This window comes from Tamandua tetradactyla, chromosome 7 (assembly GCF_023851605.1).
Source record: "Tamandua tetradactyla isolate mTamTet1 chromosome 7, mTamTet1.pri, whole genome shotgun sequence".
NCBI lineage: Eukaryota > Metazoa > Chordata > Mammalia > Pilosa > Myrmecophagidae > Tamandua > Tamandua tetradactyla.
In genome coordinates, this window is record NC_135333.1 from 106136953 (window position 1) to 106149704 (window position 12752).

Here is a 12752-nt window from a genome sequence, read left to right on the forward strand (position 1 = left end):
GGGCAAAGGATCTGAATAGACATTTCCCAAAGAACAAATACAAATGGCTAAAAAGCACATGAAGAGATGCTCATCTTCATTAGCTATAAAGGAAATGCAAATCAAGACTACAATGAGATATTACCTCACATCTGTAAGAATGGCTGCTATTAAATGAACAGAAAACTATAAAGGTTGGTGAGGATGTGGATAAATTGGAACACTTACTCACTGCTGGTGGGAATGTATAATGGTACAGCCACTGTGGAAGACAGCTTGGCGGTTCCTCAGATAACTAAATATCAATTTGTCCTATGACCCGGCAATACCAGTACTCAGGATATACCCAAAAGAGCTGAAAGCAGTGACACGAACAGACATTTGCACACCGATGGTCATAGCAGCACTTTTCACAATTGTCAAAAGATGGAAACAATCCAAATGCCCATCAACAGAGGAGTGGATTAACAAAATGTTGTATCTATATATGATGGAATATTATGCAGCAGTAAGATGAAGTGAGGTCCTGAAGCACATGACAGCATGAATGACCTTGAGGACATAATGTTGAGTGAAATAAACCAAACAAAAGGATAGATATCATATTATTTCACTATTATGACTGGTTAAAGTAATATCAGAGGTTTACACTGTAGAATACAGGGGACTTAGAGGCACACAGAAGTTAGAGGTGAGGAACAGGTTACCCAGTGAGGTTGAGCTTAAATGTAAGGGAACAGGTAGACGTGATAGTAGCTAATTAATAAGGTTAAAAACATTGCCGTATTGAAGGTGAATATGATGAAAGGTATATTTTCATTGTCAATTAGAAATAAGTTCTCACATGAATTCCTTCAAAATATGATCTTGTACAAAGAGCCAGTAATAAGCAGTATAGGGGGAAAACTAATATTGCATGCTATGGCCTATAGTTAACAGGAAGACAGCCACCGTACCACAGCAATAGCAGGGGTAAAGAATGCAGAGGGAAGAACAAGAGACTAGGGGAGGTTTTCATTGGCTATTTGGTGAGGCTGTATATTGGTTCTTTGTCTCTTAGGACCAAAGAAAATTGCCTAAAATTAAGAGAGACGCTAATTGTACAACCAAGTGAGAACACTGTAAGACATGGTTTGTTTATTTTGGACATTATCTGTGCTACCACAAAAAGGAATGATGTCATGAGGCAAGCAACAAACTGAATGAACCTTAGGGGCAATGTTTTGTGCAAAATAAGCAAGAAACAAAATAACAAATACGATGTGATCTCTTTCAGAAAATATTGGTAAGACAATTGGAGCCTAGATCATAAACTGTTACAGTAGCCCTACTTAGTCTGCAACTGTAAATGTATTTCTAGATTCTGAGACGCTAAGCTATGTGTACAAGCTGGTATTTCCCTGGAACTTTGAGGATTTCTGTAACACCTGAGATTCAGAGCTGGAGTTCTGTAGCTCTGAAAGTCAGCACTGCTACACACAATAACAGTTACAGTAACTGAAAAAGAGATGAGCCTTCAATTAGAGATGAAATGAAGCTGCTCTGATTGGAACCAAGGTAAATCAAAGTACAGGGCAATAGATGATAGTGTATGTACTCTAGAGCTTCACCTACTGTATGAGACCAAAGCCAGAAAGGTTTATTGTGTCTAGAACCTAAATATCCTGTAACACAGCCTAAATCAACCTGTCTGAATGGCTTATTTAAACAACCTAGACACGTGGAACCCAGAACAGGAACAAGGTCTTGTAATTCTGTATAGTTTAATGTAATACCCAGACTATGGTGGGCTTATGACTAAAAAGTATTGGTAGAGTCCCTTGAGGGACTGGGGAAAAATATGGAAATACTAAATTTTCCCATCTGGGAAACCCCTGGTACTTTCTCAAACATTAGGGACTCCCAAGAAAATAGGCCAAGCCCTTAATTTGAGGCTTGCTCTTATGAAACATTTCTGTAGTGGAAAAGCTATGACTATCTATAATTATGCCTAAGACTTGCTTCCAAGAGACCTCTTTGGTTGCTCAGGTGTGACCTCTCTCTCTCTAAGTCCAACTCTGCAAGGAAAATTATTACCCTCCCCTCTATGTGGGTCATGACATCTAGGGGTAAAAGTTTCCCTGATAAAGTAGGACATAACTCCCAGGGTTGAGACTGGCCCTGGCACTGTGGGATTGACAATGCCTTCTGGCCTAAAAACAGGAAAAGAAAATAAGATATCAGTGGCTAACAGAGTTCAAATGGAGTCAAGAGGCTATTCTGGAGACTACTCTTTTGCAAGTTTCAGCCAGATATTGCTAATCAACACTGTTTTTCAATACATCAATTAACATCATTCCTGTAAACCCTAAAGAACACCTCAGGTTCTAACCGAGACTCTACAAAAGTTTCATCTACTAAGTTTACTTTCCAGAAAACTGCAAGCTCTAGATGGTTCTTAGGCTAGACAAGTTCTGAAACCCAGAGGGGTCGGTTTCTCCAAGAATATCAATGAATTCCATCCCCTTATCCTATATTTTTATACTCCTTTTCAATTTAAAAATGTTAGAATGGATACAGCCCAAAGACCCCTATGATCAAAGGAGAAGGAGGAATTATAACCAAGAAGCTAGGATTTAATAAATGAATATGACTGCTGAATCACTATAATGATATTTCCTTTATGTTTCAGTGTTTTGGAGCAGCTAGAAGGAAAAACCTGAAAATGTGGAATGGTAACTGTGCCAGTTTGAAATTGTTGTGTACCCCAGAAAAGCCAAGTTTTTTTTAATCCTCATTCAATATTATTGGGTGGGATCTTTTTTATTGTTTCCATGGAGATGTGACCCACTCAGTTGTGGGTGGGACCTTTTGATTAGGTGGTTTCCATGGAGTGTGTCTCCACCCATTCAAGGTGGGGTTGCTTACTGGAGCCCTTTAAGAGGGAACCGTTTTGGAAGAAGTGACAGAGCCAACAGAAGTGACAGCCCCACCCAACACAAGCCCCAGATGTTTGGAGGTGAAGAAAGAAAACACCCCTGGGGAAGCTGTTTGGAACCAGAAGCCCAATGACCAGCAGATGCCAGCCATATGCCTTCCCAGTTAGCAGAAAATTCCCATTTTCAGGAATTCCATCAGCTTTTCCTTCATCAAGGTATTTCTCTGGATGCCTTATTTTGGACATTTTAATGGCCTTAGAGCTATAAACTTGTAACATAATAAATTCCCCTTTTAAAAGTCTTCCATTTCTGGTATATTGCCTTCCAGCAGCTTTAACAAACCAGAAGAGTAACCCATACCAAACTTTAACATCTGTTCTGTAACTACTTGTTAAAATGTTTTTTGAAGATTACTATTATTATTTTTGGTATATATGTTATATTTCACAATAAAAAGTTTTTAAAAAGAAAGAAAGAAATGGAAAAAAAGAAAATAATAATAAACTGTGCTCTGAAGCAACACCTTCGCTCTCCCGGGTAAGTGGCACTGAGACCAAACCCAGATGTGCACTGACACATGCTCCCCATTCTAAGCAAATTACCTCTATTCAGCAAGAGGAATCTTGCCAACGTAGAAACAAAGCTAAACTATAAAAGGTACGCGGGTGCCAAAGGAAAGCTCAGTCACAGTGCACTAGAACTCTGGTCCCCACCAGCAATATCAGGGAACAGAAATCTGTATCAAAGAAGAGAATCGTCATCTGTTAGTGCTTTCCAGTTTACAAAGTGTTTTTGCATGTTTCTTAATTGAGTTTCACAGCTACAGAGCAGAGGGGTTAATGTTTAAAAGTGAAAACATTCAAGCCTCAGACAGGTGAAGTAACTTGCTGGTAATGGGCAGAACTGAGAACCAATCCCCCCAACCCCAACCCCACCTCCTTCCACTGTATCAGCCATCACTTAGGAGCCCCTCATTGAAGCTAATGGTTTCATCTTACTTAAATCTGACCAACTGGCACAACCAGTTTCTCAATTTAAGCCTATTTAACCTAAGAAGCCTACCCTAAACTCTATTACTTCTGCATTTGCCATGGGGAACAACAAAAGTTAACACTGTTTGCTATCTCATATTATCAACTTGCATTAATAACAGCAAAAAACCCACCATGACCAAGTGGGTTTTATTCCAGGTACACAAGGGTGGGTCAACACACAAAAAATCAACTAATGTACTATACCACATTAACAAATTGAAAGAACTAACCACATGATCACCTTCATTGATGCAGAAAAGGCTTTTGACAAAATCCAGCATCCTTTCTCAATAAAAACACTTCAAAAGGTTAAAATCGAAGGAAGCGTCCTCAACCTGATAAAAGGCATATATGAAAAACCCACAGCTAACATTCTCAGTGATGAGAGTCTGAAACCTTTTAAGATCAAAAGAAGACAAAGATGCCCACTGTCATTACTGTTATTCAATATTGTGCTGGAAGTTCTAGCTGGAGGAATCAGGCAAGAAAAAGAAATGCAAAAGGCATCCAATTTGTCATTTGCAGATGACATGATCCTATATTTAGAAAGTCAAAAAAAAGAAAGAGAAAGAAACTATGACAAAGCTACTGGAGCTAACAAATGAGTACAGCAAAGTGATAGGATACAAGATTAACATGCAAAAATTAGTACTGTTTCTATACACTAATAATGAACTGTCCAAGGAGGTGATCAAACAAAAATTCCATTTACAATAACAACTAAAAGAACCAAATATCTAGGAATAAACTTAACCAAGGATTTAAAGGCCCTGTACAGAGAAAACTACAAAACATTGCTAAAAGATCAAGAGAAGACTTAAATAAATGGAACGGCATTCTCTGTTCACAGATAGGAAGGCTAAATGTTGCTAAGATGTCACATCTACCCAAACTGATCTACAGATTCAATGTAATACCATCAAAATTCCAACAAGACTACTTTGCAGAAATGGAAAAGATAGCTATCAAATTTATTTGGAAGATTAAGGGGACACAAATATGAAAAAACATCTTGAAAAAGAAGAATGAAGGGGGAGGATCATGCTTCTGAATGTTAGAGCATATTTTAAAGCTACAGTGATCAAAACAGCATGGTACTGGCATAAAGACAGACATTTTGATCAATGGAACCAAATTGAGAGCTCAGAAATAGACCCTCAGATCTATGATCAATTGATTTTTTTTCATATAGGAATTTTATTATGCACCAAAGTCAACTGATTTTTGACAAGTTTCCCAAGTCCACTTAAATGGGACGGAATAGTCTCTTCCATAAATGGTGCCAGGAGAACTGGTTATCTGTATACAAAAGAATGAAAGAGGACTCTTATCTCACATCCTCTACAAAAATTAACTCACAATGGATCAAATATCTAAAAATAAGAGCAAGTACCATAAAACTCCCAGAAGAAAATGTAGAGAAATACCAAGATCTAGTGATAGGCGGTAGTTTTTTAGACCTTACACCCAAAGCAAAAGCAATGAAAGAAAAAATAGATAAATGTAACCTCCTCAAAAGCAAATATTTCTGGGCGGGCCGCGGTGGCTCAGCGGGCAAAGTGCTTGCCTGCTATGCCGGAGGACCTCGGTTCGATTCCCGGCCCCAGCCCATGTAACAAAAACGGAGAAACAGAATACAATAAAACAAGAAAATGTTTAAAAATGTTTCCCTTTCTTCCTTCCTTCTATCCTTCCTTCCTTCTCTCTGTCTTTAAAAAAAAAAAAAAAAAAAAGCAAATATTTCTGTGCTTCAAAGGACTTTGTCAAAAGGGTGAAAATGCAGCCAACTCAATGAGAGAAAATATTTGGAACACACATATCTGATAAGCGTTTGATATCCAGAATAAATAAAGAAATCCTACAACTCAACTATAAAAAGACAAACAATCCAATTAAGAAAATGGGCAGAGGATTTGAAAGGGCATTTTTCCAAAGAGGAAATACAAATGACTAAAAAGCAGATGAAAAGATGTTTATCTTCACTAGCTATTAGGGAAATGCAAATCAAAACCAATGAGATATCATTTTACATCTACTAGTATGGCCACTATTAAACAAACAGGAAACTAAAGTGTTGGAGAGGATGTGGAGAAATAGAAATATTTATTTACTCCTGGTAGAAATGTTAAATGGTATAGCTGCTGTGGAAGACAGTGTGAAAGTTCCTCAGAAACCTAAGTATAGAATTGCCCTACAATCCAGCAATCCTGCTACTTAGAATGTACCCAGAAGAACTGAAAGCAGGGACTCAAGTAGACATCTGCATACCAATGTTGATAGTGGCATTATTCACAATTGCTGAAGGATGGAAACAACCCTGTGTCCATCAACTGATAAATGGATAAACAAAATGTGGTATATACATATAATGGAATTTTATTCAGCAGTAAGAAGGAATGAAGTCCTGAAGCATATGACAATATGGATGAACTTTGAGGACATTATGTTGAGTGAAATAAGTAAGACACAAAAGGATAAATATTTTGTGATCTCATTAATGTGAACTAATTATAATATGCAAACTATAGACATAAAATCTAGAATACAGTTTATCCGAGGATAGAATGAGAGATTGGGGAGTGGTTCCTTAATAAGGCAGAATTTTTAACTAGGTTAAATTTAAAATGTTTGGAAATGGATGGAGGTGATGGTAGCACCTTGTTGTGATTATAATGAAGACTGCTGAATTGTCTGTGAATGTGGTTGAAAGAGGAAGTTGAGAGTCATGTACGTTACTAGAAGGAAAGCTAGATGCTAAAACATGGGACTACATACCACAGAGAATCTTGAAGTGGACAAGGACTGTGATTAACTGTGCAAATACTAAAAAAGTTTTTTTCCTGAAGTATAACAACTATATGAGACTATTACATGGAGTTAATAACAGAGTGGTATATGGGAAAAATTGCACCTATTGCAAACTATGGAATATTGTTATCAGTAAAATCTTAATATGATTTCATCAACACTAACAAATGTACCTCACCAATGGTAGGGGCTAATAATAGGGGGTGGAGGTAAAGGGTATGGAATGATTTGGGGGATTTCTTTTCTTTTCTTTTTTTTGAGTAATGAAAATGTTCTAAAATTTATTGTGATGATGAATGGACAACTATATGGTGATACTTTGAGCTATTGATTGTACACTTTGGATGGATTGTGTGTGTGATCATGTCTCAATAAATTTGCATTTTAAAAAGTTTAAAAAATGATTATTTAGCTATTTTGCTAAAATTCTCTTGAAGGAAATGTTAAGTGCAAAGGTATATCGTATCCTGGTGGACAAGTTGCTTCAGAGCTGACACAGAGTCATCTGAAGATCCTTGAAGTGCTAACAGAGAGAGGAGGCACCTACTCATGCACATTTGGAGATGCAGAGCCCAGCAGACATTGCCATGCACCTTCCCATGAGATGTTAAGCAAGCCAGAATCCAGATTTGTGTCTCAAAGGAGCGAAATGAAGTCCCACAGGTGCTTAGAGAGGAAACCACTGGCCTCAGAAGCTGAAAGCAATGGAAATAGGAACAAGGACCAGCAGATACCAGCCATGCACCTTTCCAACATGACAGATATTGGTAAGTCAAGGCATCTTTTTCTGGATGCTTTAATTTGGACATTTCTATATCCTTAGAACTATAAACTTACAACTTCATGAATTCCCTTTTTGAAAGACAAAAAAAAATGTATATCATATCCTGGTACTCAAGTCTTGCATATAACATGCCCAGGAAAGCAATAAACATTTATAGGATATTTTTGTTCCTTGATTGAAAAGATCATCTAAGTACAAAGTATGTGTGTCCCTATTTTATGTCAAAGCATGTATATCTCTGTTTTGTGTAAAACAATAACATAACATTTTTGGTGGCAATGCTGAGTAAAATCTAGATTATGAAAATAACCTTTTGGTTAGCAATCAGCTTAAAGTTATTTTGCTTAAAGTTTCACATAAGTTTAATAGGCTTCACATCATGAAAGATGCTATACTATGGCATCCAAGGCATTTGCTTAATCATATCTTGGATTCATTATCATAATTTGTACTGAAAGCTTTTTTACATGCTCATCTCTGAACAATAAAAATTAATACAAGGTTGTTGACTAATTTTCAGGATGAGATAAATTGTGACATAGAATGTAATATATACATCACCATTCTCCCACATATACAGTCATGAGATATCAATGTTTAATTTGACTTCTTTCTTGTTATTCAGTTAGTTTCTAAAGGTGTTGAACTTCCCGGGCTTCATCTTTTTTTTTTTATTTCACCTCATAGCTAGCCAACACTAAATTCATATTTACAAAGGAATCCAAACTTTGAGTTGTAGGCGAAATACAGGAAATTTGGAAAATGGTAGGTAAATTATTATTGATTTAAAAATCACTATTACAGCAATATTTCTAAGCAATACAAACCAGGGGGCGGGGGGAGTGCATAGGTAATTCAGTCGTAGAATTCTTGTCTGCCACATATGAGAACCAGGTTCGATTCCTGGCCTGTTCACCTCCAAAAAAAAATTCAACAAAATGGTGCTGCAATAACAGGATACTCACATGGAAAAAGAATGAAATGTGACCCCCACCATACAGTATACAAAAAAGAAAAAATACAACCTGGCAAATGTGAGGTGGAGAATAAAGCCAAGAACCTACATCAAAGCACCAAGAAAATAAAAATCCAACTTAATGCTGAACAGCAAAGCAGAAATTGACATGCTATCATTTTCTTCATTTCTCTATTAAAGGAGAATTTGTCTAAATCTTAAAAAAGCATGCTTTGATAAGCAGTTCATTTAAACAACGTTTAAATCCATTCACTATATTAAATCCATTCACTAATATGAATGTTCTATCAAAAAGGACATGATGATTGCTTGTACTCGGCTTCCCAGTAGAGCATGGTGATCAAGATGCAGACAGCTAACTGAGGTGATCCTCATGAGTTAGGAAACATATTCCTACAGTATACCAGTACTGAGGAAGATGGAGAACATTACATGACCCTGGAAGACTTTATCCAGCACTGTACAGGACTGTTGAATGATCCAAAAATAACAATCCAAAGATTGTGCAGCTCTTGGCATGAGTAATACATCAAACCAAGGGTGAGTTGAATGCCTATCAAGAGTTTTTGGCATTTAAATGTTTTGTGTGTTCCAGATTCCTTGTTTATAGTGGCTTTCCAATTGTTTGTCAAGAGTGGAAATGGAGAGGTGACATTTGAAAATGTCAAAGGAAATTTTGGACAGACTATTATTCATCATCATATCCCTTTTAATTGGGACTGTAAATTTATTTCACTGCATTTGGATGTCACTGGAAGAATCATCTTAACCACATGAAATTCACAGTTTCTCCAGGAGTTGCAATTGGAACGTGTAACACATGTCTTTGCATTGAAAGATAAAAGCAAAAGTGGCATGATTTCTGGGCTGGATTTCAGTAACATCATAGTTACCATTCAGTCTCACAGGCTTACTCCTTTCATGGAGGAGAACTTAGTTTTATCAGCTGGAGTAAGTATCTCACACTAGGTTAGCTACTCCTACTTGAATGCATTTAACTCTTTACTGAGTAGTATGGAACTTGTTTGTAAAATATTTACCACTCTAGTTGGCACAAGGAAGGATGTTGAGGTCCCAAAGGAGGAATTTGTCCAGAATGCCATACTCTTTGGACAAGTCACCCCAGTAGAAATTGATATTCTCTACCAGTTTGCAGACCCATATAATGCTACAGGGTGCCTGACTTTGGAAGATATGGAGAGAATAGCCCTGTTGTCTGTGGGTGTCTTACCTTACAGCCTGGCAGAACTTCAGAGGCAGCAATCTCAATGGTTAGGCAGGCCCGTTTGGCTCCAAACTGCTGAGTTTGCTTACAGATTCCCTCTAGATTCAGTTGCTGGAATTGTGGGAGCCACGGCAGTATATATTATAGATATGGTGAAGACCCACATGCAAAATCAGCATGGTACTGGCTCTGGTGTGGGAGAGCTGATGTACAAAAACAGCTATCACTGTTTTAAGAAAGTCTTGCCTGTGAGAGCTTCTTTGGTCCCTCCCAGGGTCTGATATCACAACTTACAGGGGTTGCTCCAGAAAAGGCCATTAAACTGTCTGTTAACAATTTTGTTCCAGGCAAATTTACCAGCAGAGATTACTCTATTCTACTTTTGACAAAAGTCCTTGCTGGAGGTTGTGCTGGAGGCTCTCAGGTCATCTTCATCAACCCTCTAGAGATAGTGAAGATTTTCTGCAGGTAGCAGCAGAGATCACCATGGGACTGTTGAGTCTGTATAAGGGTGCCAAAGCATATTTCCTCTGAGACAGTCTCTTCTTTGCAATATATTTTCCTGTTTATGCTCATTGCCAACTACTTCTGACTGATGAAAAAGAAAACGTGGGAGGTTTAAATCTCCTGGCAGCTGGAGCCATGGCAGGTGTGCCTGCTGCTTTTCTGATGACTTCTGATGATGCTGTCAAGATAAGACCACAAGTGGCCACCCGCGCAGACCAGACGATGCATTCTGGTTGTACAGATGGCTTTGGGAGGAGGGGCCCTACCGTGTGGAAAGAAACTGTAGCCTGAGCGTTTCGAACCTCTCCTCAGTTCAGTATGTTACCTTAGTCACCTATGAACACCTCCAGCGGTCGTTTTACATTGTTTTGGAGACCTCAAACTCTCCAGCTCAGAGCCAACATCTAAGTCCCACATCACAGAACTTCCTCCTGCCAGTCCTGAGCACATCAGTGGGAGCAAACTCACTACAGCCACTTTTGCTGGTATTGAAAACAAGTTTGTCCTTTGTTTTTCGAAAGTTAAGCCTCCTAGCATTGCTGCAGTTCAGCCAAAGGCAGCAGCGGCAGTAGCTCAATGAAGAGAAGGTGACTGCATGTGGCAAAATGGTACCCTTAAGAGAGGGGCTGAGGGAGCAGCTCCCTAATGTTTTCAGTCAGCGGCACAGTGCTGACTCAGCTGAATCATCATCTGTTTTTTCTGTATGACATATATATATTTGTTTATAAAGTAATCATTTGGGTGGGGGCAGCTCAGTTCAAGCTTTCGTCTTATGTGTTGAAATGTTTCCCTAAGCCTCAGAATGAGTAGTGTTCTAGACTCTGCTTTGCACAACTTGCGCTTACAGTGACTGTACTTATTGCACATCTTTGTGCGGCTACATCTTGGCACCTCATCCCAACAAATCACACTTATTGAAATGTATTGCAGTTATGAGTGTCTGGAAAGGTGTGGAGACCCAGGACCTGGGCTACCCCTCCACATCGATAGTAAGTTGCTGAACATAATCTCCTCAATGACCTGGACAGAGGTTAAAGTCAACAAACTTCCTCAGGGAGGAAAAGCGTACAGACGGTATGTAAACCACTTATCTTGCAAAACATTAAAATGCCTCTCCCTGATATATTGATGACAAATCTCCAAACCCCTGTGTCATGAGACCTTGCTGAGACTCTGTTTTCATTACCTATGGAATGTCCTTTTCTTAAACCTTATAAGCTGTCCCTTGTATCCTCTGCCTTTGCAGGGTGCTGCTTTCATATTTTCCAGGTGGCTGCTACTTGGAAAGATCTGCTCCTGTTCATAAATCCTAATAAAACTCATGTCTAACTCCGCACCAGATGTGTTCTTTGGTCTTGGGGCTGCACCAACCCAAGCTCTTCAAGAGCTGGGTTGAAACAATTGGTGAGTCAGCCAGGAGACCATAGAGCCACCAGCCGTAGAGGGCATGAGTCCTGGGAAGGGAGAACCCATGATGAAAATCCCAAATTGCCCTATATTATCCACGGGGGGGGGGGGGGGGCTGCCCTCCTGGACAAATGGGGACCACTGCGAGAGCATGGAGATGCCCTGAAAACTCCGGTGGGTTGCTAAGTGTTTTGCAACAGACAGAAGGACAACTAAATTTTAGCAAAAAGAAAATAAAACACCAGGTAGAAACAGCCATAGCTTGGTTGCTTTTAGCTTTATATATGGCCACAGAAACAGAACAGAAGGCAAAAGCAACACCCTACCATCTAGAAGAAGAATTAAAGCTAGAAAGAAATAGGTACCTTGCCCAAGTGAAAATGACAGACTCTCTGACCAATTGCCTGTGCTGAGTGGATGGTCAGTCAAAGACTCTGGCAGGCAGTATGCCTGAGTCAGAGGCCATAAGTTCTTAAGATCTTATAAGATCTTAGCCTCTCCAGGATGGGACCCCAAAGTGTGGGACCCCATAGACTCCTCCTCGAAAGAGGAATGGGAGAAGGAGGAGGATGAAGAGCCCCAACAGGTGCACCCCATAATACAACAGAAATGAAAAGTAGTCGCAAGGTCTACCCCTTTTGGTTCAGCAATTCCAACATCCTAAAGAGAAATTACACATTACTGTGAGAGATTATGCCGCTGCCAAATTGGGCCATTTAGGGTAAAAAACTAGGGAGTCCCTACCCAGTTGGCTTCTGAGGTTATGGGGCACCAGAACAGAGGGGATAGTCCTTTCTGGAGTGGAGATGAGTAAATTGGCATCTATTACAACCCACCCTTTGCTACAACAACACTTGTATGCTATTTTAGCTGATGCAAAAACCACCTCCGTGTTGGTATGGCTGATTGACAGATGTAAGGCTGCATGGACAAATGGAGGAGAAATACCACACAATACCCCCATTGGCAAAATATAAAGGAACAACAAAACATTTTAAGGAGGCTGATGATGAGGCATGTCATTTATGCTGTGGCTTTCACAGGTCCTGACAATGAAGCTTTTACACACAGGAATGAAAGACACAGTATTGCATACTGCCCCCAACCATTACTA

The 12752-nt window shown here is 39.1% G+C and overlaps 2 pseudogenes; both read left to right on the forward strand.

Annotated features, from left to right (window-relative positions):
* The first annotated feature begins 4198 nt into the window (after nt 1-4198).
* Nucleotides 4199-10811, forward strand: LOC143689916 (electrogenic aspartate/glutamate antiporter SLC25A12, mitochondrial pseudogene; annotated as a pseudogene).
* A 352-nt stretch (nt 10812-11163) lies between these two features.
* Nucleotides 11164-12752, forward strand: part of LOC143690553 (pumilio homolog 3 pseudogene) — a 34770-nt pseudogene continuing 33181 nt past the window's right edge.